At 35.4% G+C, this 9351-nt stretch overlaps 1 long non-coding RNA gene across 1 annotated transcript in view; it reads left to right on the forward strand.

The window, feature by feature from the left end:
* Nucleotides 1-4100, forward strand: part of LOC107563997 (uncharacterized) — a 91309-nt gene extending 87209 nt beyond the window's left edge. Inside the window, exon 4 of the long non-coding RNA XR_001606174.1 lies at nucleotides 4030-4100. This is a non-coding gene — a long non-coding RNA (uncharacterized lncRNA). The remainder of the gene's footprint in view (nucleotides 1-4029) is intronic.
* The last annotated feature ends 5251 nt before the right edge of the window (nucleotides 4101-9351 follow it).

The following is a 9351-nucleotide window of genomic DNA, read 5'->3' on the forward strand; positions in this document are numbered from 1 at the left end:
TAGAAATTACAGTATATAGTACAGTAACAATTTTTCCTAATTTCTCCATTGTTTGATTTCACATTGTGCAACTGCAGAGCTCTCTTAAATCTCCTTGGAAGAATGATAATAGAATTTGGTCAAATAGTTGTGTGTTAAAATGCAGAAAACCTGATAGAGGGATAGCGCCTCCAGAATCTCATAACTAACTCTAGCAGATTAATGGATCCTCTCATCAGCCACGTCTCCGGCATCAGATTATCCCCTCAACAGCGTCAAGAGTGCTTTAACTGCCAAAGTACGCATGTGGATCTTATCTGCGATTCTGTAGAATCACAGTGAGGGAATTGTTTACAACAGAGAGCTTGTGTGCAAACACAATAACGTTTTTCTGCATGTGATTCCAGGTCATGTAAATTTCTCTCCCGGTATGAATATGTATGGAGCCCAGGCTCTGATTAGGGAGCCCTGAGATCTCATGTAACATTTATCGAGCGCAGGAAGGACAAATACAGCATGTTCCTCATGAAATATGTACGTGATATCTCAATATGCATATGTCTGCGTGGACGTGCGTCTGTGTGCATATCTTATTGAGTCATGCCACTTTAAAGTCCCTAGACACTGGCCAATATGGTGACTGTTTGCTGTTCCCCACGTAGATTTGAGCCATAGCTGTGGGTTATCATACGGATACTTATAAACACAGCAGGTCGAGTCAGCATGCATTAGTATCATATCTCTTGAGGAAACCTCTAGTGCTCATGATTATGAGATTATTATAATGTCCTAATTTTCATACAGATATCAAATGTGCACTCCATTACAAACTACTAAATTTATTTGCTATCATTCGTACTTCTTCAAACAAGATGGGGATTGTGTCTTCAAGCCGCTTTTTCACTGTCAGTAACATCTGAGGTTAATGTCCAAATTTGCACCCATAGTAGCAGACTAGCAGTCGTAATTAAGAATTTAGTTTGTTTTGCATTTTCACCCATAAATACATGTGATGTTTCTTTTTGCGTCTCCAGTACAGGAGTTCAACAGGAGCTGTCCATTTATTAATCATGGTGGGATGAATGAATAATAAACAAATATTGTACTCGTATAGGACAAATGACCGTAAAGTATTATGGGTTGCCTGAGCCTACAGTGTTAAACAATGTACATATTATTTATTATGTTTTTTTTTTCTGAAATACATGACTTTCAATCAGTCCTACAGTTTAGTCACAGAATTTGAGATATTTCAGTGCTTAATTCAAATCTGAAAGTCTCGCATCGCATTTTTTTGATAAGCAGTATAAGCCAATTTATGTTGACTGTTGACATGAGGGCTGTGGCATCAAATTTTTTGATACAATGGACCCCCAAACAGGATGATGGGACCTCCTTCCTAAATTTATTATTTAAAGGGATAGTTCACCCAAAAATGAAAATTCTGTCATTAATTACTCACCCTTGTGTCGTTCCAAATGCGTAAGACCTTCGTTCATCTTCAGAACACAAATTAAGATATTTTTGATGAAATCTGAGAGCTCTCTGACCCTCCCATAGACAGCAAGGATCCTAACATGATCAAGGAACAGAAACGTAGCAAGGACATTTTTTAAATAATCTATGTGACATCAGTGGTTCAAACGTAATTTTACGAAGCTACAAGAATGCTTTTTGTGTGCAAAGAAAACAAAAATAACGACTTTATTCAACAATTCGTCTCCTTCGTGTCACTCTATAGCTCCATTTTGGAGAGTATCACATACGTAAACAACATATGCTGTTCTGTGTCAGCAGCACCATATGCGGATACATTGTTTAAGTTGTTTACGCTTTGATCTGAAAAAAATACCTTGCATACGTTGTTTATGTATGTGATACTCTCCAAAATGGCCCTATAGGGTGGCGCGGAGGAGACGAATAGTTGATGATCATGTTGGCTGGAATATCCACCTTGATCGTGTTAACAATATATTAATTTGTGTTCCGAAGATGAACAAAGGTCTTACAGGTTTGGAATGACATGAGGGTGAGTAATTAATGATAGAATTGTCATTTTTGGGTGAACTATCCCTTTGAATTAAATACAATTATTTATTAAAAATGAATTAAATAAATTAATAATTAGTTAAACAAAATTACAATAATAAGAATTAATTTAAAATTATTTAAATTAAAATATTATTAATAGTATTAGTGTTAAAAAAATAAAGTATTAAATACATATATTAAATGAAATAAATATTTAATTAAAATTACCCAATATTAAGAGTACTGTAAAATGTATAAAACTGGAGAAAACTAAAGCAGTCATTAGAATAAAATAATTCTAATTCAATATCATGACTTGACCAAATTTAATATAAATGTATTACTTACTTACTTACATTTTCTCATTAGTTTTCCACAGGCCTGGCAATTGATATAATCAATACAAATCTCCCTCGCACACAACCTGAGATAGATTAAGAAACATTCTTACTCACAAACTTGCACTTATTGCCTTTAAACCTATTAAAACATAATTGTGCATACACATTTGCTTGCTAGAAAGCTATCAAAACCTAATTTTTTTCTTAATCTTTCTGATTGTCACTTCAAAGTTTCTGAACAATGTGCATGCATATTAGTTGTGCAAATACACAATGCAATGTTTTATCAACAGTGACACTCTGGTGACTGCTTGTACCTCAACCCTTTGAATAATTCAGCCGCAATATGTTTTCTCAAGGAGAAACTGAATTTCTTGCTGGAAGGTTTCCCTTTTTTCCTGTTTCATTTTCCAAATAGGCTTTGTGCTTTCGTGTTCATTGATAAATGGGGTATCTTCAGTCTGTGTACCCTTTGCATTAACACAGAAATTGTGGCCTAAAGTTTGCCCTGTATTGTCCCACAGGTTGCTTTTGAAGGTTACTGCAAAGTTTTAGTTCAAAGATACAGTAAAGTTAAAACCTCACACAAACCACAGCAATTCTACTTGCAATTTACTGTTTAATTGCAATTTCAGCCTTGGCTGACCGGCTGTGGCCCTACATATGGATTTGAGGCTGCGGAGCTGAAGTCTATCATCAGTTAGCCACACTGTCCGCTCCGTGCTGTGTGTGTGTGTGTGTGTGGAGGTAGAGGAGTGTTCTCAGATACTGGATAATACGCTCTTCTGCTGCCTGAAAGCACTGCTGCTTTTAGGCTCAAAATTAGAGTGCTCAACTGCCAAACATGCATCCGTGGTCTCAAACCACCACAGAAACAGACTGGTTACATTTATACGGTCTCAAGAGTCTCTCGGTTCTGGCCAACAAAACACTGGATGCCACAAAGGGGAGTGAAACTCATTTGAAACATCTTATTTTGTGTGTAGATGTGCCTCACTCTGTTCCTTCAGGAGCCCTAAGGGAAACGGTAGTTTGAACACTCTGAACGTATTCTCTTTGAATGAGAAACCTCTTTAGATTCACAGAATTTGGCTCTGGCCACGAATTTTGAATTCCCATGGACAGTGGTAATTATGTTAAGTGGTATTTGTATCAGCGCTCTCTTTTTCTCTGCCTCTTACCGTCTCTCTTTCCGATGTGTGCACTTTTGCTGTGGAAGGGGTGTTCTGCAGGTGTTTTGGGGAGCTTGCAGAATGAGTCAGAGGTTTATTAAACAGCAGCCAAAACCAGAGGAGAGAGGATGAGATGAGATGAGAAGCGAGCAGAAAGGGGGAGAAAAGGGAAGGCGAGATGAAAGAATCTGGAATGCAGGTTTGCAAAGCTTTTGGCAGCTGGTTGTGACATTTGCATTAGCAGCCATTTTTTTGGGTCAGAAAGAAATCAGGAAAAAGAGAGATTAATAAAATGAATACATTTATTCCTGCGGCTGAAGATTTCCATGTTTATATTACAAAAGGTCTTGTATCAATCCTCATGTTTTCTGACATAAACGTATCATCCATCACTTGGCACAAATACAAAATTGAACTTCATCTCAGCCAAAGTCTTAAACGGTTGCAAATGAAATACTCCTGCTGAGTCAAGGTATAACTACAGACAAATATATACTCTTTTTTAGTAAACTAAAACTCCCAAATGGAGGGCAATGTTGACAAAATCACAAAGGGTGCATGGAGCATCTGACTGAGTCTTGATAGGTAAGACAAGATAAAGCAGATTTTAAAAAAATATTTATAGAAAATGGGAACTAAGATGGTTAATATCAAAGTCTATATGTTATATGCGCAAAGCTGACCTCATACGTAATTCCCCCGGAACTGCTTCTGTATTACAACAGTGAGCGCAAGCTAGATTCAAGTGATTATTACGTTTTGAAAATTGATATTTTTTTTACAAAAACGCATCGATTTGCTACAGGAGGCCTTTGTTCACCCCCCGGAGCCGTGTGAGACACTTTTTTTTGTGGAAGGGTGCTTTTTATTTCACGTCTTTTGGACAGAAGCAATGCAACACCCGTTGAGTACAATGATAGAGCTTGAACGATCAAAGACAATTTTTTACATAACTCCGACTGGATTTGTCTGAAAGAAGAAAGTCATATACACCTAGGACGCATCTGGGGGGAGTAAAACGAAGCCTAATTTTTATTTTTAGGTGAACTGACCCTTTAAAGGGCATTTCCTCTGATTCGCTCAAGGAAACAACTGAGATGTAGCAGAATTTTACTGGATATTAGAAACTTTCCATTGACTGCCTTACTGTTTCCAGAAACTTTGGGATTCAACTTTTTTGGTCAGAACCTGGCTGAAAAGTTTGTTGTATAGGATGTATACATACAAACATTTTTAGGACTTTCTGTTAAAATAAAACAAAGCAAAATAAAATAAAACTTAAACTAGCATGAAATTCCATAAGTACAATGATAGAGCTTGAACGATCAAAGACAATTTTTTATATAACTCCGACTGGATTTGTCTGAAAGAAGAAAGTCATATACACCTAGGACGCATCTGGGGGGAGTAAAACGAAGCCTAATTTTTATTTTTAGGTGAACTGACCCTTTAAAGGGCATTTCCTCTGATTCGCTCAAGGAAACAACTGAGATGTAGCAGAATTTTACTGGATATTAGAAACTTTCCATTGACTGCCTTACTGTTTCCAGAAACTTTGGGATTCAACTTTTTTGGTCAGAACCTGGCTGAAAAGTTTGTTGTATAGGATGTATACATACAAACATTTTTAGGACTTTCTGTTAAAATAAAACAAAGCAAAATAAAATAAAACTTAAACTAGCATGAAATTCCATGCTGGTTTTTGTTTTGTGGTGCTTGCTTGAAGTTTTCTGGTGAGCAAAGTGCCAATTTAGCAACTAATTGAAGAATAATGACTTCTTCTGCAGGTTACATTGATATGCTATTAGGTAGTGAGTAACTGAATGTCTGAGTAAGTTATTGAATCATTTAGTCATCCAATTTGTTCAAAAACATTGATGCTTATAGGAATGAAAAAGGTTATTTTTCTTTTTTTTCATTAAGTCATAACATAGAATTGATTTCTTATTTTAATGTTATTTATATATGTATATATTTTATATTAATTGTATATATTTGTTTACAAATTTTAATAACATAAATTGCATGTTAGTTAATTAACAGCAAAATGTAAATAGTACATTAACTACAAATAATCATATATAAAAATACTGAATTTACATACAGGTCAGGGGGGCAGATTAAATGCAAAAACACTTGGCAGATAAATTACCTATGATGTGTGTGAATAATCATGTTAATATGTAAAAAATGTAGTTTATAGTGGAAATATACAATAAATTTACCCGCTGTTCAGTGCATTGACCTCAGAACACAAAGTTTTCTGCCTTGTGGGCATCCACACGAATATTAACCGTCTGTCTCTCCCTCTGTTTCCCTTGCTAGTCACTCTCTCTCCTCCTCATTCTCTCTGAGTCAGAGTTTTTTGGCATTTGATTAAACAGAATTACAAGCTCCAACCCTGGAGACTGAAAGCTTTAGTACATGTGTGTGTGTGTGTGTGTGTGTGTGTGTGTACTCCAGTCACACGGGTGATAACAGGTGGGAGGAGATTTCTGACTTTGATTTAGACTCTCTGTCTCTCTTTCTTTCTCTATCTTCTTTGCATCTCTGACTGCTGGGTTGAGAAGTGATGGGTAAAGTCAAGATGTCAGATTTGAAAGTATAACAGACTTTGAACATCTCTAAATAAACCCCCACTCCCACCCCATGATTTTAAAGCTTGATCTGTAGGACCATCTCAACAGCATCTCAACAGCACCACTTTTTTAAGAAAGGTGTTGTGCTGAAACATAGGTAGTAGCCTTGAGCAAGGTCATGATATGCAGGTCCACATTTGAATAATTTTGACAAATATACTTTGTTTGTTTGTTTGTTTGTGTGTATGTTAAGTATATGCATCTCCATAACTGAGGCTGATGCGATATGCATCTTGATGCATAGCCAATGATATGATACATTAAAGATACATATGAAGCAGCTACCGATCTGGTACGATACGATTAATCCCTATTACGATGCAGTGCAATCCGATTTCGATTTGATTCAAAACAGTGCGATTCAATGCAATATGATGTAATGGAAAAATATATATAATGCTATGCAATTCAATATGGTACAGATATAGCTCGCTTTTATTTCTTTGGTTCAGACAGACAGCAAATCATGAATTAACTTAAGTGCCTTCTGACTTCTAACGCCTCGGTCTCCGTAGTGTTGTGAAATGACATTTTTCACATAGCAGCAGTGGTGATGAGAGAACGTGCTTAAGAAACAGTTTAGAGAGGAGAAATCAATCTACATATAAAATATTGGTCACAAATTATTGGTCACTTTTTAAATAATAAAAGTATAGAGCATCTACTAAAAATTACTGTATATATAAATAAATCCGTTTTCACCAATGCATATTTGTTAGAAACGATGCATCGCGATGCATCTTGTATCCAATGCACACTTTTTAAATTCAATGCATCACATCGTTAACTTTTATGCCAATACACTGATGCGAATTGGTGAATCTTACCATCCCTAGTGTATGGCTGCTGTCACTTTAAGACTGAATTCACATATCTAATATACTGACAAGGATTTGATTACTTTCCCAACTGTTTATGTTCATTTAACTTTTAACTTGTTTTTTAGCACCAAGCACGTCTGGCAGGATGCTATATTATGACAGATTTGTCTGAATTGGATTTTATGTGGGAAGGGTGACGCTATGTTTTGTTTTCATAATCATTGGAAGTCAAAATAAAAGCAAAAGTACAATTTGGTTAATTGCACAGCCCTAGTCATTTAATCATCTTTAAGAGCAAGGGGGCCACGGCGGTTCGGGTTGACCTACCTGTGTACTTTTCGTATAGTGAGGACCAGCACTGATTAACCAAGATGGATAAATGCGTGAAACAGATGTTACATGTGCAAATGCTAATTTATACAAGCGTTTACAACTTTGATGTTAATTCTGATTGGTCAGGCTATACTGTATATAGGGATGAGGTATGCTTTATATTATGATTTACTGTCCAGTGTCTGTGGGTGGCAATAACTGCTATATAATACCATCTTCTTGGATCAAAGCACAATATAGATATAATTGCACTCTCTTTCTCATTTACATATGACATATTATGGACCATGTATAGCTTTGATTTAAATTAGCACACATATTTAAATGTACGCATATGTCCAGTACACACACAATATCCCTGAATCTAGAACTCTCTCTTTTTCCCTTCGATCGCCCCACTTTCTGCTGTGATTATTTGATGTGATCATATTTGCTTTGCTCTGATTAATTAATCTACGCTTGATCCATTGACTGTGACATGATATTTCATGTTTATAAGCACACGCAGGCGCAGGAGTTTATTGGGAACAGGTGAAAGCAGTTGTAATGAACTCATAAATAACAGAAAAATTATTGAGTGTTTCTAGCTGATCGTTTGTTAGAGCGCAATACACTTCAGAGCAAACCCAAATAAAAGCTGGACATGCTTAATGATGGCGCTCTTCAAAATGTGAACAGACAAATGATCTTTATAAATAACTGCACATGGGGGTAATACAAACTAGTTAAAATTTCTAATTTGTCTAGGAGTAAGTGTGTTGTGTATGTGTGTCTTATCATAATTAACAAGATTAGTAAATCACTGTGAAGTTTAAAACCTGAATATCAGTTGGTGTTGCACTTGGCTAAATGACTCTGTGCTAAATGCACCTGTGTCATTCATCATGTCTGGGGAATGAGTGGGCTTTAGGTAATAGTTTGACAATGAAATCGTTGTTTGGATGGTATTTAATCACCAGTGTTGTTTTTGAGTCATACGTGGGTGTTTCTTCGGCTATGGGCACTTTTACCCCCTGAGGACTTCTGGAAAACGAAGCCTTTTAAAACACTCTTCACACTCTCACTAGTTTGTTTAATTTGTCCTCTAACAGTGTCCTACAGACGGAGTATATGCATATAGCACAGGAGAATATCTATCATTTGAAATCTCAACTTTGATGAAAATGACATTTATTGTTAGCATTTTATGTACCATTCAAAAGTCTGTGGTCAGTAAGATTTTTTTTTTTAAATAAGAAAATAATACTTTCAGTCAGCAAAGGTGCATTAAAGTGATCAACAGTTACAGCAAAAGACAATTACATTAATACAAAACAAGAAAAAACTATTTTGAATAAATGCCGCCCTTTTGAACATTATATTCATTAAAGGAACTTGAGAAATTACAGTTTCATAGTTTCAGTTACAGCAACAAAGAAAACAGTTATTATTAAAATGCAAGAATATTCCAGTTTTTACTGTATTTTGATCAAAAATGACACTTTTTAAAATATATTCTGTGATATTTACTTTTATCTCAAGCATGACCTTCACTGCTTTTTCCTTGGCTAACAAGTGCACCAACTTTTAGGGGGAAAAATTCCCTGGAAATTAACATCCCAACTGCAGGTTTTTAAAAAAGTAATACAAATATATATATATATATATTTAGGTAACACTTTCTATTAAGCCCATGTTTATAATACATTATAAGGGTATTCTTAAGGCATTATAATGACTGCATAATGCATTATAAAAAACCTTATAATATGTTTTGTCATTTCATGAATATTCATAAGAACAGTTTTAATGTATTATAATATTTACTTATTTGTGGTTATAGCTTTTAAAGCTAAATTTTCCTTTCTCTTTGGAGTGTTACAAGCTCTTGGTGAATAAAGAAGATCTGTAAAGTTGCAAAGACTAAAGTCTCAAATCCAAAGAGATACCACGCCTACCTAAAACGACTCATTCCCACCAGTGTTGGGTGTAACTAATTACTAAGTCATTAGTTACTGTAATTTAATTACTTTTCCCTTGAAAATGTAAAGTAAGG

This window comes from Sinocyclocheilus grahami, unplaced genomic scaffold (assembly GCF_001515645.1).
Source record: "Sinocyclocheilus grahami isolate Dianchi unplaced genomic scaffold, SAMN03320097.WGS_v1.1 scaffold25.1, whole genome shotgun sequence".
Taxonomy (NCBI): Eukaryota; Metazoa; Chordata; class Actinopteri; order Cypriniformes; family Cyprinidae; genus Sinocyclocheilus; species Sinocyclocheilus grahami.